At 49.6% G+C, this 21,875-nt stretch overlaps 1 protein-coding gene across 3 annotated transcripts in view; it reads left to right on the top strand.

Moving 5' to 3' along the window:
* The first annotated feature begins 9,122 nt into the window (after positions 1 to 9,122).
* The window catches only part of PROM1 (prominin 1), a 134,326-nt gene continuing 121,573 nt past the window's right edge, over positions 9,123 to 21,875 (top strand). For 2 of the 3 annotated variants that reach the window (XM_081795496.1, XM_081795495.1), the window contains exons 1-3: positions 9,124 to 9,573; positions 10,514 to 10,624; positions 12,318 to 12,390. The gene's annotated coding sequence lies outside the window, so the exon portion shown is untranslated. Of the gene's footprint in view, positions 9,574 to 10,513; positions 10,625 to 12,317; positions 12,430 to 21,875 lie in introns of all 3 variants that reach the window. The other variant, XM_078446252.2, reaches the window with a different exon arrangement.

Here is a 21,875-nt window from a genome sequence, read left to right as displayed (position 1 = left end):
TTTAGCCTCCCAAAGGGCAAGGCCAAATGTAATCATATATGTGAACAAACACTGAGAACAAAGTCAAACTTCGTGACCCTTTAGTATTTCCCCAGGTATTCCCAAATTGCTCAATCTACGAGAAAATCTCCCCTTAAATAGCCAAGGTAAGGTGATGCCCCAAATAATCCATTTAGCAGGATACAGGGCTTCAATAGGTTCCCACCCAGAGGTCCCAGAGGGAGACAAGCGTGTTTCAAAACCTGCCCTACATGTCCCTTGTCACTTCCTCTTCCAACAACCTCTCCGAATCTAGCTCGTTCCCTAGAGATATCCCTACTATTTTATAATCGCTGCCTTCCCGAGCATGACTACTTCCTCCCTAATCCCCAGACCTCCGCTGAGACCGGGCTCAGATAGTTAATAAATTATTCCTGTAGGCAATATTCTCAAAAAGCAATCAAAACAAAAAAGAAATCACTTAAACAAGATACAAAATATTATGGCTCCAGAGATCCAGAGGCCAAGTCCTACCTTGAGGGATCCCTCGAGGGATCCTACCTCTTACCAGCTTGGTCTCCGAAATGGGATGACAGCCTTTGCCGTTTCTCCCTGCTAGATCCAGGGATCTTTCATCTTCAACGCCAAAGGAAGGATCAAACGTGGATTTCCAAAAAAAGACAACACTGCCTTTCATGTCATCTACCCATGTCACTTTGCAACCAGTGGGTTGCAACAACTTGCTCAGAATTCCTTCAGTTCAGAAGAGACTCTGACCTTTTCTGTTGGATGACGGGAGACTTATTACAGGGTCCTTGCAAAATCAATGTGCAGTCTTTGCCAAAAGATGACGTCTGCCCTAGGGCGATAGGAAGACTTCAGCTTTTAGGCGAAAATAGTGGTTTGTTCCCACTTCTGTGCATTGAAGTTTCAAAAGTACTAGGTCTAATCTCAGAGCATCTTATTACACATATAGATTATGATAGGTATGGCTGGTGGCCTTCTCAGCATCTTTTCTCCCCTCCTTCCTTCCTTCTAACTATCTATTTAAGCCCTATATTGGTATATGTAGTCAAACCCATTCTTAACTGGTGTGTGTGTGTGTGTGTGTGTGTGTGTGTGTGTGTGTGTGTTTAACAAAATTAACTTGATTAAACAAGTTTCCCATTTCTGGAGAGTGTGATAAAGTGGATCTTTCTGCCTCTCCCAGAACACCCGACCCACCTAGAGTCAAACTGTCTAGATGCCACCTCCTAACTAGAACAGACTCAACATTATCAGTGACATTCCCTGAGCCACACAGCAGGGCCAATACATTTTTGCTGAGGAAATAAACGAATTAAATGTTTCTTGCTGTCAGGGTCCATATTACCTAGTGGGGGAGGTAATAATCAGTATTTACAAGCTACAGAGTCAAATAAGAGCTATAATCACAGGGACCATATTTTCAGGATCAAACCCTGCAGAAAGAATTCTGATAAATCAGCAGTCTCTTCTGATTTTTAAACATGTTTATATGGAAATCTTACAATGGTATCTGAATCTAAACACATCCAACTGCTTTCCACAACCCTCACGCCTCCCACCTGATGGGAGCCATATCGTCTTCAGCCTAGATGTGACTGTCTCTCCCCCGTGATTCTCCCTGTGTCCATTCTTAGGGGGTGCAGGAGGTTATGTGCAGGCATTGGGCAAAAGTAACCCTCTCCTCTGGAGTCCCAATCCAGTGTCATGGGATGGGAGCCTTGGGTAGCCGGTGGTCAGGTTCTCTGCTACCTGAAGGAAGCTGGCCAGCAGTTAAGAATAAAATGAAAGAGACCAACAACACAATATGAGCCACCAGATTCAGCTGTTCCTAGGTTCACCCCTATTCTGTCTAGATACCGGAGTCAACAACTTTCCCTTTGTGCTTAAACTCCTTTGGAACCAGGTTTCCGTCACTCGCAAATAAAAGGGCTCCGGAAAACCTAAGTTTCTAAGCTTCGGTTTCCCGCTTCTGCAAAAGCAGCTGCCTCCTAGGCGTGTGGTGAGGATCAAATGAACTAGGATCGCATCAGAGCTTTGCAAGTAGGAAGCAAAAGTATCCATTGTCACGTACCCTCCAAAAGCACTTAGCAGCCAGGATGGTTTGGGTTGCAAGAAGTCAAGCGTGCAATTTAAATTAGTTTAAGCCGTGGCTACTTCAAGTGTGGTTCCTGGACCAGCATCAGTATCACTAGACGTTAGAAATGCAAATTCATGGGCCTCACTCCAGCCCCATTGAGTCAGAATTTCTGTGTTATAACAAACTCCTTGAGTGATCCTTACACACACTGAAGTTTGGAAATCAATGGCTTCGGCAACAAAGGATTTGTTATCTAATATAACAAGTAGTACAAAGGTGGCTGCGAGCAGGTTGTTTAGTTTTGAGAGGTCAAGGGTGTGGGTACTTCCTATACCACTGCTAGGTTCACCGGCAACTATCTCACTGCCACAAGATGTGGCCTCGGCCTCCAATAGCTTATCTTTATAGAATCACGTCCAAGAACAGGAAGGGCGATTTCTCCTCACCTCCTTTTCATCAGGGAGGAAACTCTTTCCCCCAAATCTCCAAAGGACCCCTCCTTTCACGCCAGAAGCTAGGATCCCCTCCCATGCCGCTGCCTAAATGATCATGGTCACGGGAAATGAAATGACCACAACTGGCTTAGACTTGGTCACCTTCATCACCTGTGGCCACAGAGGGGCCGGCTCCCCTGGGCACATGGAACAGTGAATACCAGACCCAGTCAGAGCTTTGTCACCAAGGGAAGTGTGTGGACAGCCGTGGAATACAACCAGGAAGGTGTGCCACACGTATAATAGGAGTAGAGTCTGGAGTCGGGAGCAACTGTGGTCACTCTGATGCCTCAGTCAAGGTAAAGTCAAAGTTCTGGAAGTTTCTCCATGTCTTGGGGGGCCTCACCCATGGGTCATGAATGATGGAGATTTGTCAAGGTGTATCAGGTGAGTTTTGCATTAGCTCAGAAAGGCCCAGGAAAGAGGTCAGGTGGACAGAGACCACCTGAGGCATCGCACACCCCTCATGTCTATCTGGTGTGGACATTCCAAGCCTTTCCCTGTGTCAAGACCACACCCGTTACACCAACAGTGTTCCATACACATTTAGCCACCTCATCATCTCGTGGGTGCTTGACATTCCCAACGGATACGTTCCGAGTCTTCTGTAATTTCTAAATTCAGGAACACGACGATAGCATGTAAATGTCCCCACAAAATGCACCAAGTACAATTCATATCGGTGTACTTGACCACAGGTGTAGAGAGGGGTGAACTGAGATGCGGGTGCCGGGCAGGCAGGCTGGCTCACTCACTTGTGGGTGATTCTTTCTGCACACAGAGTGGAAAAAAGATCACGGACACAGAAGGTTTTAAAATAAAACTTTAGTTATCTCACAAAAAGTCTGTGTGCCGGAAGAAGTGAGGGCTTTATCCAGCAGTGAGAGCCAAGCGACTATCCCTCAGTTTTATAGGTTCTGTTTTTCCCATGAGCAAGGCTCAAATTCTACGTACCCTATGCCCTCTCCACACATGCACCTTTCCAGAAAGCTTTTCGTTGTGTTGAATTCGGGGACACACAGGGAAGGGCCTGGTACTTCCAAGGGAATAAACGAATGGCTCATGTTTGACAAGCGCTGTGAGCCTCTATTTTGAAAACAGGAGGAATAATGGTACACAAGGTAAGATACACATCTGAAAAGAGATTTGAATACACACTTTGAAAACCAGGGGAAAATGCATAGTGAACAGAAGAAAGCAAGGAGGATCAGGTCCCTGTCTGAGAAGGACGGAGTCGTGGTATTTGTTCACTGTGACGTCAAACTATTTTGATGGGTCTCTCTCATCATCACAGTTCAGTTCTTAGTTCAGAAAAAACAGGGAACTGGGGTGCCTGGGGGGCTCAGTTGGTTGAACGTCCAATTCTTGATTTTGGCCCAGGCAGGTCGTGATCCTAGGGTCGTGGGATGGAGCTCTGCGTCGGGCTCTGTGCTGAATGTGGCACCGGCTTCAGATTCTCTCTCTCTCCGCCCCTCCCCTTCTCTCTCAAAAAAAAGAAAAAAATACAGCAAGCTAACACATGAACTGCTGAATGCTCTGACACAAGGATGGAGTCTGTCTAGTCCAGGGTGAGGAAGAGGCAGGAGAGGGCGTGTTGAGCTCGCGAATCAAGTCCCCCACGGCCATCCACAGTTAAGAGACTCATGCCAGAAACTCAGCCCTGGCGTCAGTTTATCCACAGATTCTGCTGTCAGCTGTGGTGTCTCCTGTGCTCCCTTCTCTTCATCTGACGTGGCTTTGGAACTAAACATCCTTGCCTCCTCCTCCTCACGAGCCTCTCGTTTCTTCTCCCAACTGCCGAGCGTGGCTCCATAAGCCATCCCGTGACCAGCAGATCTACGCAGACTTGGACCTTCATGAAGACTGTGGGCTCCGGCCTCACCACCACCCCTGTGTGCTCTTGGGCAGCCCGTACAACCTCCGTGAACCCCGGCTGGTCTCTCTGGAAGGTGAGGGTCACGAGAGTGTTCCCCTCACGAGTGCAGGGGACGGTGACATGCTGGTCACTTAGGGAATGCCTGGCCCCAAAAGGTGACAGTGGAAAATGCAGAAGAGGACCAAGGTGGTCCTCTGGCACTTCTTGCCCTGACCTCCTAGGATCCCAGGGTGATGTGACAGCTGCCAGCTGGGTTCCACTGAGGTGGAGAGTGGGGCCCGCGGCCCTCCGGCAGTGCCAGCCAGGTTCCTGGGACTCTACTCGGAAGAGGTAGTGATGTCAGGAGGCTGGTGTCAGAAGAGTTCACCTGTGGGCGCTCTGGGAATCAGAAACCAGAAGGCCTACATGAGTCCAGGCCAAGCCCCAAACTGGAGGGCGCTTGAAACGCCATCAGGGGGAGGGACATCGTTCCTCCAGATTCAGCTCCCTTTTGGCAGCTATAGGCGGACCAGGCAGCACCCCCAGATGGGGCTCAGTGGCCACGCCCAGGTTCCATGGGCTGCCAGGACCAAGGCGACCGTGCAGGCCTCTCATCCAGGGTTCCCCGCGAGGCAGGGCAGCTCCCACCGGTGCACGCTGTCCTCTCTGGGGCATGTGAACCAGGACTGCGAGCTCTGGAGGGATTTGAGCAGCAGTGTGAACCCTGGTCCCCATGCTCCTCCAAGTTGAATTATTTATGCTGCTGCATTGGTCGACTTGCAGTTTTAATTAGCATCCTGGGAAAAGGCTGCAGCCTTGCCATCCTCCTGTGGAATCTCAGGGAAAGCTCCACGGCCCATCGGCTTGCTTTGGCAACAGGATCCAATACCTACCACGGCGAGCCGGTGCTGTTGCTGGACAAGAAGCCAAACCTGAGACATCTTCTTTGCTTTACCGGGCCTGAGGCTCCTTTCCCTCTTGCTTCCGAAGGCTTCCCCTTCTCCAGGGAGTCGGGAGACTTTGATGAGATGGCGCGAGTAAAGGCAGGCCAGGTGCCTGGCCCCAAGCAGGCAGCAGCCGGGGTTTCCGGGCAAGGCATCACCCGAGGGCCTTGTACGGTCTCCGAGCGGTACCCGGCCGGCTCCAGCGGCAGAAACCCAGTGACTGGAAAGCCTGCTTCCGCAGCTCTGCTTTTTGGAAGCACTGCATGAGTGTCTCCGGTCACAGCCAGATGACGAGGGCGACAAGCCAGGCGGGAAGCCCACAGCAGCCCTGTGAAGCCAGGAAGGCGGAATTAGATGCTTGGAACCGCACAGAGGTGAGGGGACCTGACCGTGTGATTCTAAACCCCAGATTAGGGGCCTCTGATCCACGGGAGGCGACCCTGGGACCAGATAGAGGAACGCCCAAGGCCTTCAGCCTAACTAGCTGTGTGACCTCCGGCACACTTAACCGCTCAGGGCCTCAGTTTCCTCCTCCGTGAAATGGAGCAGTGATGATGACTTAGCAAACATAGGCACTCAAAAAAAAATACATATTTGCTTTCTTTTGGCAAGTTCTTTTGGCTCTCCCTTCCGCAGATATGATACTCCCCATGTCCCTACATTGGGAAAAACATAACAGCTGAAGTGTAGGCATTGACTGAGCATTTATTCTGTGGCTCACCCCACTTTCACTCCACCTGTAGTGTTCACTCGTTCCTCCTCTCAATAAACCCGTGAAGGAGGTACTGTCTCATCTGCATTTTACAAGTGAGGACATGAGACCAAGAGGTTAAGCCCAAGGGTCACAACCGGGCAAGCGGCCCAGATATTCCTCAACATTTGCAAGGGGGTAACATAGAAGGCTTTTCTCTGAGATACTAGCATCCCGATTGTGAAAGACGGGAGGAGGAGAGGCTCTTGACAACGTCCAGGGTTTGCACCATGAAAAGCATCACTTCTGCACACACACAAAAGTCTCAACAAAACTTGGGATCTATCAAAAGGAAAACCACAGTTCAACCGCCCTCAGCCTAATGCCCTGTAGGTTGTGGTACAATTCCATGCATATGAAATATCAGAACAGGTAGATCCGCAGAGACAGGTGCGGACTGCTGGTCGCCAGGGGCTGGGAGGGGGTAATGGGGGAAATGAGCTTTGTTCTGAAGAGGTTCTGGAACCAAAGACAGGTGTACCTGCACAGCGCTGCGAATGTGCTAAGTGCCGTGAATTGTACACTTTAAAATGGTTAATATTATGTTATGTGAATTTAACCTCAAGTTAAAAAAAAAAAAAGGGAGAGAGTGGGATCATACCTGTAGTCCGTTCCTGTCCAATAGCTGAATCTGCTGGAATGACCCTCCCTCTTCTTCTCGTCAAGGCAGGAGCTTCAGCTGAAAATTCCTCCTCCCGAAGCTTTTTGGGGCCTCTTGGGGAGAGGCCAGCGCCCCTGTTATGGGCCCTGCTGCCCCTGGAGGGGCAGGAGGCATTTGACAGGCCTCTTGGAGTCTGGAGAGTCTTTCCTAGATGACAATCTTGTCCTCCCCACTTTGTTAAAACTGCCCCACGATGCCCACGATGTAGCCCCCATTGGTCCTGGTGCAGCACCCCCCCACCCCAGGGCCTGGCGGTGACGGGGGTGGGGGGTGGGGTGGGACTAACTGAGTGCTGGGGCCTGCTCTGGACTTAATCATTGTTCTTTACCTCTGATGTAGTTATTCAAGGTAAATCCTTTTTGCCCATAAGCACCCTCTTCCTTTGAATCCGACTCCCTGGGTCCCCCTGAAGCACAAAACTGGAAAGTTGATTTCACAGGATTAACAAGACAGAAATGCAGTGGTAGAATTTAGTAGCCCCCAAGCAATCTTATAACCTGGAGTTTTCTCCCTGCTCAGCTGCCTCTCGGAAGACAGTTCTGCAAAAGGATGGCGGTCGCACTGGACTTGCTTGGTGGTCTTGGGGGCCTCAGTGGCCAGACCAATGTGATCCCTGCTTTTGGCAACGGCTGGGAAACCCAGTTAGTGAGGGGGCCCTTAAGGAGAAAGGGCTCAGAGGAGCCAATTCCAGACAGTCTAGAAGGGCTGGCTGTGTTTACATTCTTCCTTCTTCCCTCGTACAAATAACAAGCGCTCGGTAATGATCTCCTGATGAATTCTATAGAGAGACAACACAAGCTTGAATCTCTGCTCTGGACACTAACTAGCTGGGTGCCTTTGGGCTGTTTCTCTGCTTCCTGGAACCTTAGTTTCCTTAAAAGCGGCCTGTGCCTCCCTCCTCGGGGTGTTCCCCCATCCCAGCCTGTCCATACCTGGAGGAGTTCAGTTAAATCAGAGCCTCGAGATGAAGACAACAGCATGGGACAGGGGACAGCTGCCCACAGCCACACATTTCACTTTCAAAAGTTTCCTGCAGCCACCGTATTTACTTTCCCAAGATAAGGCTCCTGGGTTTAGAATAAGGAAATACGCTGCTGGGCCTTTCTTCCCCACTGGCTGCCAGGAATCAGATTGCCTCAGAGAAACAGGAAATGAACAGTCCTGCCCGGGGCACCCCAGGAGACCTCTGGTACCATTGTTACCCGACCACAGAAGGGCAGCGAGTAATCATAATTACAGACAGAACTATCTCTGCTTACAGCACGAGGGTGCAGCTTGTTCCGGGTGTGGGAAAACCCCAGCGCACCTGAATCCCCCCACTGCCCTGACCAAAGCAGCTCTTACTGGGTGGTTTCCTACCATATTCCAGACAATTCCAAGTATACTCTTTGATGGACACGGGTCATGAGTTCAGCATAAAATGTCACAGTGGCCCAGAAACCTGGTTCCGTGAATCCTTCCAGACCTTATCTTCTCTTCCTCGACCTTCAGGCCTCTTTGCTTGCCAAGCCATCGAGTGTGGTGGTCAAAACCCCGAGCCCGGAGGCAAGGGCGGTCTGCCTTCCAACAACCCCCCTCACCACCCCCACCCCCCCATTCCCCAGCAATGGCATTTGCTCACGTCTCTTCACCCAGGGAATCAAGAAAATGAATCTCTACGTCTGGGGTATAATACGATCTTGAATCCAGTCTCTCAAGGTCACATATATGCAATATCACTACACGCACCTGTGTTACAAGGCTTGCCATTTTTTTAGTCTTTTTTTCCCTGGCGGCCTCTCCGGGCCCCATTCCTTTTGCGTCCCGTTTGAATTTGGACAACAGCTCTGGACCATTTGCTTTAGTACGTATCCTGTAAACGGGGTAAGACCTCCTCAGCCCGAGGCATGATGGGTGCAAGGAGCCATGTTCCCCACCCTCCCGAGACTCCTTCAGGACGTCCCCAGCGAGCCCACCACGACCACCACCAAAGACCCAGCTTCTGCTCAGGGAGGGCTGAGCCCCTGCCAGGCTCCCCGGCCTCCTCTGTGCTGGGCTGGTGGGTCGAGATGACCAGGCGGGGATTCCTGCCCCAAGCAGCTCAGGGGACGGAGTCTAGGTACAGCGGGTGGGGCTGTGAGGAGTCCCTCCCACAGGAATATCAGAGACCTTTGAATGACACTGAAGGGACAGTGCTCTGATGGGGATAAGCGGTACTTCAAGCCTCAGGGGGCGGGGGGCAGGTCTCCCAGATGAGAGTGGACAATTCTGATGTCAGTGGGGCGGGGGTTGGGGGGTGGGGGAGAGAAGGATGCTGGGACAGGAAGTGGCTTGGAAGGCGGGTCTTAAACTGGTGAGGAACTGCCACCTTCTTGTCTGTGGGCCCCTCTGTGGGGACGTGGGCTCCGGGGGTCGGAAGGAGGGGTGCCAAGGGCTGAAGCATGGCAGCGGCTGCCCGGGAAGAGGCTGGGCCAGGCAGGGGTCAATGTGATGGCCTCGAGGGTTCTGAAAGCAGTCATGTTGGTGATAGTTGTCAGTTACTCTGTTTACGCCCCTTCGGTGCTCCAAAGACTCCCTATAAAGTCTTGCTAAACAACCCAGCCCCATCGCAGCTGGGCTGGGGCAAACTGAGGGAAAGTTCTGTGTTCAGGGTTGGGTCAGAGGGCGTAAAGAGGCAAGACCTTGGACATCAGGGGCGTGATGACACCAGAGGACCCCGGAGGGAAAGGGGAGTCTCAGAGGCAAGACTGACACGGCCCTCCCATGGTGAGAACCTCTCCCCTGCTACCTACCTTGCAGAATCAAGGTGAGAATTTGCTGAGGACACTGGTGGGGGAGGCGCCCTTCTCTGTGGGCTTCCTTTCCCGAGACTGGCATCCAGGCCTGTGTGCGGTGGCCACATGTGGGTCAGGGGTTCCTGTCAGGGCAGAGGGAGCCAGCAGGCGCCAGGAGAGCCTGTCCTGGAAAGCCCAAGCAGGGCCTTAAATTCAGGGAGAACCAAGCTCGGAGGGTCAGAACAGAATGAGGGTGAGTTAGAAAGCTTCATCTGTGCCTTCACACCTCTCTGGCCCTGTTTTCTAGCACTGCGTTGAAATCACCCAGGCTCCTTACTGTTCCGTTAGCACATGAAGCAACTCCATATCCGGGCCTTTGCACATGCCCTACTTCTCCCCAAAACCTTTTGCCTGCAAGGACTCACTCAGGTCTCAGCTCGCGTATCACCTCAGAGAGACGCCCCTGACCACCCCTTGGAAAACAGCAACTCTTGTCTCTCCCTACACCTTCTTACTTCACAGCACTCCTTCCCTGAAATTATGCTCTACAAGATGTGTATTTGTTCATCTGATTACCGTCTGTTTGCCCTGGTAGAATGTACTCTTGCCATGGAGGCAAGAACTGTATTTTTGCTCACCGGTGACTCCCAAGGGCCTCAGGGCCTGGCACATAGTCAACACTCGATAAATACTTGCTGAGTGAATGATCAAAGGTGATAAATGTTTACAGAGGGGCGCCTGAGGGGGTACAGTCGGTTGGGCATCCGGCCCTTTGATTTTGGCTCAGATCATGATCTCATGGTTCGTGAGATAGAGTCTCCCCCAGTCACGGCGTGGAGACTGCTTGGGATTCTCTCTCTCTCTGCCCCGCCCCCACTCGCGTGTGTGTGTGCTCGCTCTCTCTCTCTCTCTCTCTCTCTCTCAAAATAAATAAATAAACATTTTTTTAAAGAAATGTTTTCTAAAAACCAGTTTTCACAGGTCTGGAGTAATTAGGACACAAATAGGTCTCTGTCCTCCTCATGAGACAGTGAGATCCTTAAAGCTGCGGAACAGGGTGTTGGCATCTCTCATACTTTCCCTGTAAGTGCTCAGTTCATGTTTGCCTAATGGAAAAAAGTTGGGATTGTCCTCTGACAATTGGCTGGAGAAAAGAAAGTAGATTTAAATATGCACTGTGTGCTATGCGCTGTGCTAATAAATGCCATCACGTAGTTGATTTTCCAAAGTCCTTATTTCCAAAGCACAACCGTTTTACTGAATCTATTTTGCTATCTCTGTTTTATAAGTGAGGGTCAGGGAAGTTGTGTGAGCTGCCCTGAGTCACACAGCTAGTAAGATATAGAACCAGGGTTTAAAGTCAGACTTATTTATTAAAAGACAAAATGGCTTTGGGGCACCTGGGTGGCTCAGTCAGTTAAACGTCCAACTTCAGCTCAGTTCATGACCTTGTGGTTGGTGGGTTTGAGCCCCATGTTGGGCTCTGTGCTGACAACTCAGAGCCAGGAGCCTGCTTCGGATTCTCTGGCTCTCCCCTGCTAATGCCCTCTCTCTCTCTCTCTCTCTCTCTCTCTCAAACACAAATAAAGATGTAAAATTTTTGGGAAAAAAAAAGACAAGATGGTTTATATTCAGTTAAATTATTTTAGTCCTTATAAATACATAGAATTCTAGATGATGATGTAACTAGACACAAAGAGGCATGGGTTTGTACACCTGATTCTAACATGCCAAAAAGTAAATAAAAACAGTGTGTCCTTTTTCCACAAGGATGAAAATAACTTGAAATTGTCTTCTTTTTGTGTGAGGAGACTCTGAACTACACAGACACTTGCCCTAGATGAATCAAAGCAGTTGGCTTACAGTGAGGTCCCATAAATTGGTGATGCCTAATTCACAGTTTTCCAGAGGCCAGAACAGCCACTGTAGCTCACTCAGGGCTTAAAAAGGCAAGAGGGGTATTTATAGCAACAGTAACAGCTGATTGTGAGAATTTGGCAATTAAATTTATTCTAGGAAATCTTATAATTACTGAGTTCAGTAGCTATCACATGGGTTCATCAGCTGAAGCCACTGTTTAAAACTGATATTTTTAAAATCCCCATTGAAGCTAAGAATAGAAAAATAAGAGAGAGGCCCTAAGTGGTATCATGGGGGCAAAGTTAGCTCACTGAATTTAGTTCAGTCCCTGAAGAAATAAATCTTTACAAGAGATTAAATGAAAAAAAAAGCTATCCATAAAAAAAGGTATGTTTCCAACTAACGCGCTCTGACGTTTATTGAAATTTATAAGAACATGACGATTGTCCTTTAAACCATTTCCATGAACTTCTCAAACTAAATACTTCCAGTGTGAAAGCTAATGCATTTTTTAACTTTCATGCTTTTTTCCAGAAGAGCGGATTTCCGAAATGTATCACCCACAAACTTGAACAGTAAAAAAATTTTAAGAACCCCAAAAAATCATAAAAGAAGGATGGAATGGAGATACTTTGATACATTGCAGTGATTTTTTTCCTTCAGAGAACTCTTTCTTCTTTTAATGATTAAAAAAAAAAAAAAGAAAAAAGATTTTCTTTAATAGAAAATCTGGAAAAATTTTAAGAAGACTAGAAAAGAAAAAAGACTTTTGTCACACTGTTCCCTGAGACAATCATGGCTCATATGTTGGTATATTTCCTTTTGCTCTGCTCTGTTGTTTTTTTTTTTTTAAGCTAGGTTTTCATTGTTTCTGCGTTTGCTGTTGCTTATCTGACTCTTGTTTCTTCCTCAACAGTACTGGTGACCTGGGAAATGGAGGTCCCGGGGGCGGCAGGAGACTGAGTTTGCCATTCACACTATGACTGTAGGTGAGTTCTTTCTCATCTCCAGGCCGGATGTTTATACAGGTGGGTTTTGAGAAGCTAAAATTGCAACAAAGCCTCTCTCGACAGAAACTAGACAGAAACTCGTATGAAAGTTCGGTACCCATGTCCAAACCCCTTAGCCAGCTGGGAGCCTCAGAGGCAACACTCCTGAAATAGGTGATTTTAAAGGCCGCCCCTGGCAGCTTACAGCTCATGCCCCCGTATATTTATTTACACCCCCCATGAGTTCTGAGTAGGAAGCAAAGGAGGGGAGAGCCTTCCCAGGACACTGCCTGGGCCTCCCCACCACAGATGGCCATCTCTGTGAACCTTGCCGTTGGGGTGGGGCAGGGGACTTTCCCCTCATGATCCCATGTCCACACTGCTGGGGTCACAGCCTATTTGTGTCAGGGGCAGAAGAAAAGAAGCCATCAGTCAAGGCTTAAGGAAGTGCTTTGTGTTTTCTGCGCCTGCAAAACACGCCCTGGCATGCATCTGATGCCGCCCAGGTGTGATGGCCTCAGCCAGGCTCTGACCCCACAGGTCCAGGACAATGAGTAGTTCTGAGCGGCCAGCCTCCACCCCCCCGTCAGCCTCCATGTGTGGTAACTGTGGCACATCCCATTTCCTCTAGGGACACAGCCAAGCCAGCGTTGGGCAGCACAGAACGGGCAGGGCAGTCGGGGATGGAGCCTAGTGCTGGCAGGCAGAAAGAGGATCCAGGGGCAACTGGGGGCCCAGGGGTAAATGGTGCCCTGGGAAGGACTTCTAACTGGGGGCCTGGAAGGAGAGGGAATGGGGTAGAAAGAAAGAAGGAAGCTGCCACTAGCTAAGTCCTTGTTGCTCCCAGTACTACATATACAGCAATTCTGTTATTCGAGCTTCTCAGTGACCCCGCGAGATCAGTCTTGCTCAGCCATTTACTCACAAATATCATGGGCTGGTAGCTCTGTGTCAGACCCTGGGGAGAAGGCAGCAAGAAGACACTAAGCCCCCCACCCTGTGGAGCTTGCCCTCTAACGGGGGTGGGGGGGGACACAAGATAGAATTGCGTGCACAAGTACAGGAGATGACAGGTGAAAGTGTCCCAAAGAAAACCTGAGCTACCTCAAGGGACAGCAAGGGGTGTCATCAGCGAAGGTCTCAGAACCATGTGGGTGTCTGGGGCTGAGACCCTAGGCAGAGAGCACAGTCCATGCACAGCCCAGAGGGGAAGTGCTCCCTGCATGCCTGGGGCAGGAGGGAAGACTGGGGGAGGTGGTCGAGGATTATAGACGATAGGTCTAGGTCCCACTGGGCACTTCGGATGTGGTTCTGAGCACAGGTTGGGATGGGGACCCCCGGGGACGCTTGACCAGAGGAGTGATGGGATCTGGCTTCCACTGCGAAAGCTTCACTCTGGCCCTACTGTGGGGAATTAGCCCATAAGTGGGCAAGAGAGAGAGCAGAAGGGGCAAGTTATGACCCGCATTTCCAGATGAAGATTCAGAGGCTCAGGAACGTCTCAAAAATCTGATGGCACCATGACCGTCTAGAATCTTTGAGTGACTTCCCTTTGCCTTTATAATAGAGCTCATGTATGCAGATGAGATCCCACATGGTCTGCCTCAGCCTCCCTCCCCAGCTCCCTCACGGCCATCATCTTTGGACTTGTCTCTTTGATTCCTCAAGAGGCCCGAGTTCAGTTATTTCCCTGGACTTTTTTTAAATCTTTCCCGGTACCTGCAGTGCCCTCCTCCCACTTGCTCACCTGTCTAAGTCCTGCTCATCCTCTGAACCCTTAACCACAGCTGATCCTGTCTCCACAGACCAAGCCACGTGGGCTGGGTACCTCGGCAGGGTCCCCTCCACTTTGGCTGCAGTCCTCACCTTTGAGAGCCCCACTCTTTGTTGGTCTCCCCTCTGGGCTCCAGAACACCCAAGTGCAGGCTAGCTTCTCTCTTGTTCACCCATCAGCACTTAAGCCAGGCACACGACCTGGCACCTAGTGTGGACACTTGCTAATTAATACTCTGAGAGTTGAATAGAAAACTTGCCCAAGATCACACAGCTAAAAAGCAGGAAGATCAGGGTTCAAATTTCTCTCCAACTTCCTGTGGCTTCAGAACTTGAACTCAAGTCTTGACTTTTTTAGCGCCAGCTCCTGATGGCTCATGAAAGAGCCATTTCATTTTTCTGGCCCTCGATTTTCCAACGTTACAAAGAGAGCATCAGACATTGAGTGTCTTTCCGACTTCATGCCCTTCTGGTGTTCCCCAGATTCATCTGACCACAAGAAGCTCCCAGGCACTGGGCACTTCTTACAAACACGGATTCCTGGTCTCACACCAGCCGACAGAATCACGACTCCAAGATCGCCTTGGAATCCTGGTTCTGTGTGTTCGTCAGTTTAATCAAGAGCCCTAAGTGATTCTTATCACCACGTAAGTCTTGGAAACACATTTCACTGAGACTCTTTCTCAGAGAAGTCCCCAAAAAAGAAAGGTCAAAGAGGACATAAAAACACGATCACAGTGACTATTTCAACTCCAATAACAGTTCCTTCTCAAATATCTCCTCTCTTTTATAAAAAGAAGCTGCAACTGAAGCCTGATATTTATTTATGTGAATTATTTTGGGGGCCTAACAGAAGGTTCCTGAATTTCCACTGAGAGTGTAATTTCCTGGACAACCTTAAATAGCACTTCTTTGATGAGCTTTGGCCAAGTCTGAATGACTCAAAAGGAACACAAGCAAAGGGGAAGCTCTCAACGGCCCAGCTCATCTGAAAATACACAGCGGGTAGGTGGTAGAGATAGAACCAGACCCAGCGCTCTGCACCCCTGGCCAGTATTTTCCCTTCTGAACCACAAGACTGTGCCAGGGCAACGTGGGCTCTTCACAGAAAACTGTGATGTTCACACTTCAGGGCAACAGGTGTCCCATAGACATCAGTGATGACAAACCACAAGGACAGCGCACGGCACAGAGGATGCACAAGATAGATAGGGGCTCACTAATTGACCAACCCCACCCTCTTATCAATCCTGACCTGGAAACAGGGTACTTTCCAGACTATTTCATTCTCTACCTCGTTGGAGTATATCTATGGAATACTTAAGACGGCTTCCCACTAGTCAAACAGATATAGGCCTGATGACGAAAAAAATAATCAGTGCATGATCAAGGGAGGCAGCCTGAATTTTACTCTGCCATTTCCTTACCTCTCAGAACCTCGGTCTCCTCATCTGGAAGATGGGCATGATGCCAAAATCATTGCGTTATTAGTGAAGACTAGGGGAGATGCTGCATAGGGCCTGCACAGCATCGGTCAGCGTTGGCTACATGAAAGGACAAATGAGTGGGGGTGGGGGAAGTGGCTTGTTCTGCTCTGGATTTGGAATTTGTTCCCCTTCCGCCCAGACTCTTGCTCTCTGTAACAAGTGTGTGGCACCTGTAGCTGGGCCTTTCCTGAATGAAATCTGGGGCTGGGGGGAGAGTGTAAATCCAAACACACTAGACAGAAAATGAATGGCAATTAAAGAAGCCCCCACAGGACCCGTCATCTTCCACTGAGTGTGGTATATTTGCATTTTCTTAGTTAAGAGGAAGTTTGGCTAGCTTCTCAGTAACCTAAGCCTTCTTAGGGTCTTTATTTATTTGTCAGTCATGATCACGGTGGCAGAGGGAAGCCAGTGCGGGGCTAGACTGATGCTCCGCTCTTGTTCCTGGGCCGTGCATGGCTTCTATTTTCAAGGTCAAGTCATGGTCCAAGATGGCTGCTGGATTCCAGCCATCAGTGCAAATTCTGGCCAGCAGGTAGAAGGAAGAAATGAAAGAGGCATCTTCTCCCTCTGTGATGGTTAACCTTATGTGTCAACCTGACTGGCTGCAGGTGCCCAGATTAAACTGTTTCTGGGTGTGTCTGTGAGAATGTTTCCAGATGAGATTAGTCTTTGAATCAGTGGACTCAGTAAAGGAAGCTGCCTTCCCCATGTGGTGGGCCATTGGCCAATCTGTTGAGGGCTTGAATAGAACAAAAAGGTTTTTTTTTTTCCTGCTTGAGCTGGGACATTTCATTTCATCTTCTCCTGCCCTGGGAGAATCTCCTGGACTGGGATTTGTGTCATTGGTCCTCCTTGTTCTCAGGCCTTCGGACTCAGCCCGAGTTCACCACTGGTTTTCCTGGGGCTACAGCTTGCACGTGGTGGACTGTGGGACTTCATGGCCTCCAAACCACATGAGCCAGCTCCTGCTAATACCTCTTAGACATCCTATTCATTCTGTTTCTCTGGAAAATCCTGAGTAACACAGCCTCTGAGGACCCTTTCCCAAGATTTCACACACCACTACTGCATAATTCCGTTCGATCAGAATTAGTCATATGGACATGCCAGCTCCAAGGAGGGCTGCGAAACATATCTTTCCTCAAGGAGGCCATGTATGCTGCTTAGTTCGAGATCTCCGGGTGGAAGAAGGAGGGGAAGTGGAAATTGATGGAGGAAGAGCAGTCTGGGCTGCATCCTCATTATTTGCATACTGCTTGAATACTCATCAAGGCCAGGGCTTTTCTTAGGCCCACCTTTTTTAAATGTTGAATTGAGGCTGAGAGAATAGAATGCTTTTTCTTAAGTGGGAATTGTATTCAGTAACCTAATATGTGTAACTGACATCTGGGCATTTGCTGTCCTTGAAACAGGCCTTGGGAGTCTGGGGGACGTCCAGGCAAAGTCTAGGGCTCCATGTATCATAGGCAGAAAGCCACACTCTCAGACCGGAAGTCCTTAGAGACAAGGCTTTTGGTAACGAAGGCATAAATAGACTTTTATCGAGTGCTAACTTTGTAAGACGCACATCCCTGTCATGCTGTTTTGCGGAGCAGAACCGAGGCTCTGAGAGGGCAAATCCCTTGTGCCAGGTCACAGAGCCAGCGGGCCCCAGACGAATACACCTTTCCATCCCCAAGCTGTCCCCTCATTCCATGATGAAGGGGCCCAGTGTGGTCTTTCCCTATATTCTGCTGTCCCCTATAGGATTCCTCAGCCGAGGAACCCAGACTCTCTGTAGTCACCTTCTAGTAATTCTCTAGCTCTCGCCTCCTGACTCCTGCTGCTTCTGTGCCAGCACCAGGGCCACGTGAGCTGGGAGTCCATGGAAAGCAGAGCTGGGGGGGAGATCCGAGCGACGCTTTGCAGGACGAGGAGGGCAGGGCACTACAAGGAAGGTCTGCGGGCAGACCCTTGCTGGGCAATGTTCCAGCATCCCTCAGGAGACAATCACCACACAGGGCATTTTGGAGGCAGATGTATAAGTGGGTATTGTGCCTAGAACGCCAGGGCGTGTTCAGGCAGGCCTAAAGAGGCAGGAAGTTCCAAGTTTATTTGGGTTACAATGGGGAAACTCCAGGCCCAGCTCTCAGTGATGGATGGGCCAGAGTTTGAGGACCAGGGGCCAGGTGTTTTCTGGGAGTCCTGTGGCCTTATTTACTCTATCCTGAGCAACTAGGGTGCCCGAAGCCAGGAGGCCCACGGGGGAGAACCATGTCCCGGGTTGTCCTTATTAACAGGAATGGTTCTGCGGCAATGGGGGCCTCCACAGCTTCCACTTGACTCTGAAGTCAGAGGCCCAGGGATTCCTTAAACTACATCTGGGAAACAAGAGTAGCTGAGCCCAAGCTCAGCACTGACCTTGAGAAGAGGGAGGGCGTGCTTGATGTGTTTCAAGTCTTCCTTTCTTTCTCTGGCCTGAAAAGATGGAGGCACATGTGTCCCAGGCAAAGCGGTGGTTCTGAGTCTGAGAGCCCCGAGATTTAATCACTCACCCCTCCGGTGATCAGCACTGTGACCTTGGAGAAGATACCAGCTAACACACGGCAGATTCGCAGTAAATATTTGCCGAGTAATACTATATGTCAGCCCTGTGCAAGTTCTTTGTCACCAAAACCTCACAATCTGACGCCATATAAGGTGCTAGTCTTAGCTACGACTTACAGACCAGGAAACTGTAGCACCGAGGGGGTTCCACAGGGTGTCCAGCAGACGTGGGCGGTAAATACCCAGCAGTTGGCCTCCACAATGTCAGCACTGAACCCTTCTGATGGAAAAAGCCGAATGAGCAGTCTCTGGGAGTCTCAGTGTCCTCTTGTGCGGGTGGCTGCTGCGGTTGGGGGCATTTGCAGTGCTGGGACAGGATGAGTGCGGGCTGGCCAGTGAGGTGGTGGGAATGTCCCTGGGAGGCAGTGGCTGGAGGGTCAAGGCCTCCCCAGGAGGTAACTCAGACTTGGGATGGGGAGCCACGGGAGACAAGGTGGGCGGAGCGGTAGTCCCAGACAAGGATTGGACTGCCAGCTCTGTGGTCTTCTTCTTTGTTCCGTCCTGCCCAATATCCTGTGGCCTCAGGCTTGCATCTCCAGAGAGGGGATTGAGAGGTAGAAACAAAAGGAACATTTCCCCCAATTGTCTTCAGGAGAAAGATACGCAGTGCTAGCCTGGGGCCCCTTTCACAGAGGGTTCAGAGGGTCACATCAAGAAGAGAGGTGCCCCCAAGTCTCTGGATACCTTAAAGCTTGTAAGCAACCCTCACGGGCCCCAGGAAGTGACAGGGAGAGGCTGGCAATTCTTAGCCCACCTAGTCTCCCTGGAGGGCAGGAAGGGAGGGATGCCAACCACCACGTGCTGGGCCCCAACCATGGCCAGACCTTGCAGGGGAGCCGGGGACACACGATGGGGTGTCATGAGCACCCGATGAGATCACAGGGAGAAAGTCTGAACCTGAGCAATTTGGGGGAAATTAACTCAGGTTCATGGCTGTAGCCCTTTTGCCGAGGGTCTCCCCAGGGAGACAGAGGTGCTCCCCAGGTGTCTGAATGCCTTGGGTGCTCATGCTGAACAGAAGGAGAAAGAGGGAGAGGCAGAGCTTGCAAAGCTGGGGTGGAGGGTGGAGAAAGCAGAGGAGTGGCAGAGTACCCCAAGAACACCACAGAGGTGCAGACACCAAGAGGAGGCCCACAGGAAGTATCTATGGGCGTCACTGCGTCCTTTCATAAAACCCTCGTAGTAACTGTGAAATAAGCATCGTTATTCCCATTTTGTCCACAGTCAAACGAATTCTGAGGGATTGAAGACATGCCAAAACCACACCAAAGGCCGTACACGTAGTCTGTTCGGTCAAAGCCCACAGTTTTCCTCCCATGCCTACTTCCCGTTTTCACCTAGAACTGATCCTGCAGGGAACAGGCTCGTCATATCAAAGGGTTTTTGGAGCCCGTGTCACAGAGCAGTGGCTCCCAGAGCGCACGTTTACTCAAAACGTCTTTGAAACACCACGATCAAAGTCACCTCTAGTGTAGGGTGCTCTGAGGGGTGTCCAGAAACCTGGACCAGAATACAAGCTGGTTCAAACAGACATGTATATAGGAAGCTCAGAATAAGCTCTTATATGCCTCTTAATGGTATCCACAGTCACACTGAGGGTCACCATGGGATTCCTGGCTTAAGTTTAAAACTCAGGATTGGGGGATGCCTGGGTGTCCTTGTTGGTTAAGTGTCTGACTTAGTTTTGGCTCAGGTCATGATCTCTTGTTCGTGAATTCGAGCCCCACATCGGGTTCTGCACTGACAGCAAAGGGCCTGCTTGGGATTCTCTCTCTCCCTCTCCCCCAGCCCACGCTCTCTCTCTCTCTCTCTCTCTCTCTCTTTCTCTCTCTCTCAAAATCAATCAATAAATAAGTAAACATTTTTGTAAATTTTTTAACATTTATTTATTTTTGAGAGACAGAGAGAGGCAGAGCATGAGCAGGGGAGGGAGAGAGAGAGAGAGAGAGAGATACAGAATCCGAAGCAGGCGCCAGGCTCTGAGCTGTCAGCACAGATCCCGACATGGGGCTCAAACTCACAAACTGTGAGACCATGACCTGAGCTGAAGTCGGACGCTCAACTGACTGAGCCACCCAGGTGCCCCATAAGTAAACATTTTTTTAAAGATTCCTTTAAAAAAATAAAATAAAATAAAACTCAGGATGGACCGAGGAAGCTGCCAAGCAGCAAGACAGCGTGTCTATTAACTAATTTAACAGTCGTTTCCTAAATTAAAATATCAAGCTCCCTACAAATCACAAACTGGCTCAGACACAGTGCTGGACTTGGGAAGAACAATGAATCACGAAGTGTTTGACTGTGGGAAGAACCTCAGAGACTCTGCACCTGGATGAGGAAACAGAGGGCCCCCAGCACTAGGTACTTCTCTAAGTCCGACGGACCATCAGGTCCAGAACTCCCAGCTCTTGACCCCAGTTAGCATGTAGCTTTGGTCCGTAAGCCCAGGGCAAAAGAAATTTCTACCCAAATTAAAATCTGGACATGGCTTCAGAAATACTGCCCCCTCACCTCCGTGGTCAATTACTTCATTCAGTATGACTTTCTCCGTAGTTCTTAACACCGTCTGAAATGGTCCACTTGGTTGATTTGTGTACAGATTTTTCTGTGTATCTCAGAAGCTAGACAGTAACCTTTGACCCTTTTCTGTTGTGGTTCCTGCCATGTCTTTGGGGCAATGCCTGGCACATATAGAAGGCACTCAATAAATATTTGTAGGAGAAAGGGTGGAAGGGGAAAGGAAAGAGAAGGAAGAAGGAAAGGAATTTAGCACCTGTTAGGTGCCAAGCACTCTCTATATTGAATTTTCTTTGTGTATGTATTAGTTTACAATATTTTTATTTTTAAAAATACCTTTATTTTTAAAATACCTGGAGGAATGTCTAAGCACTGGCAGGCCCATTTCCAATGAGGACGCTTAGGTTGGAGAGGTGAAATGATTAGTCTAAAGGGACTCAGCCAGCATGTAGCAAAGCACATCTGAAGCCAGGTTAGGGTGCTTATACTAAACACTTTCAATAGAAGCATATTTATTGAGCTCCTACTCTCTGCCAGGCACAGTTTTAGGCTCATGGGATAGTTGAGTGAACAAAGCTTACAGAGCTTACAGGTCATGGAAACCTATAACTTCGGGGATGTGTAACAGAGGAAGGGACAGCAGGCCTTGATGCGGCATCTGAAGGACATTGGCCTTCCAAGCCCACCTTCCTGGGTTGGGCTCCGCACTGGCTGTCTCAGGCTTCACCTTGAGAAGCAGAAAGCTGGAGCCCTGGAGGATGATGGCGGAGGTGTCCTGGAGCCTCTTCCCTGCATCTAATTTCCTGCTTGGGGAGGGGAGGAAGTGGGGCAGGGCATGGAGTTTCTAACTGTGACCTAAGTGTAAATGAAAGTTTATTGTGTAGACCCAAGATGTTGAGGCCTGCAGACATTTGTTACACATAATAATTGCACTTTTTTTTTTTAATCAGCACTTGGAAGGAGAAAGGCAGCACAAGATGTTAGATCTAATGGATTCTTCCAAAGGCCAGAGCCTTCAACTTATAGGAAAAGGCTGGATTCCTTAATAGGACACCGAGGCTCTCACGAACCAGTCCCTGAGCACCCCCCAACCCAGGCAGTCTCCTGACAGGCTCATCT

Source organism: Panthera onca, chromosome B1, assembly GCF_046562875.1.
Source record: "Panthera onca isolate mPanOnc1 chromosome B1, mPanOnc1 haplotype 2, whole genome shotgun sequence".
NCBI lineage: Eukaryota > Metazoa > Chordata > Mammalia > Carnivora > Felidae > Panthera > Panthera onca.
This window is presented reverse-complemented; position numbering and strand designations above follow the sequence as displayed.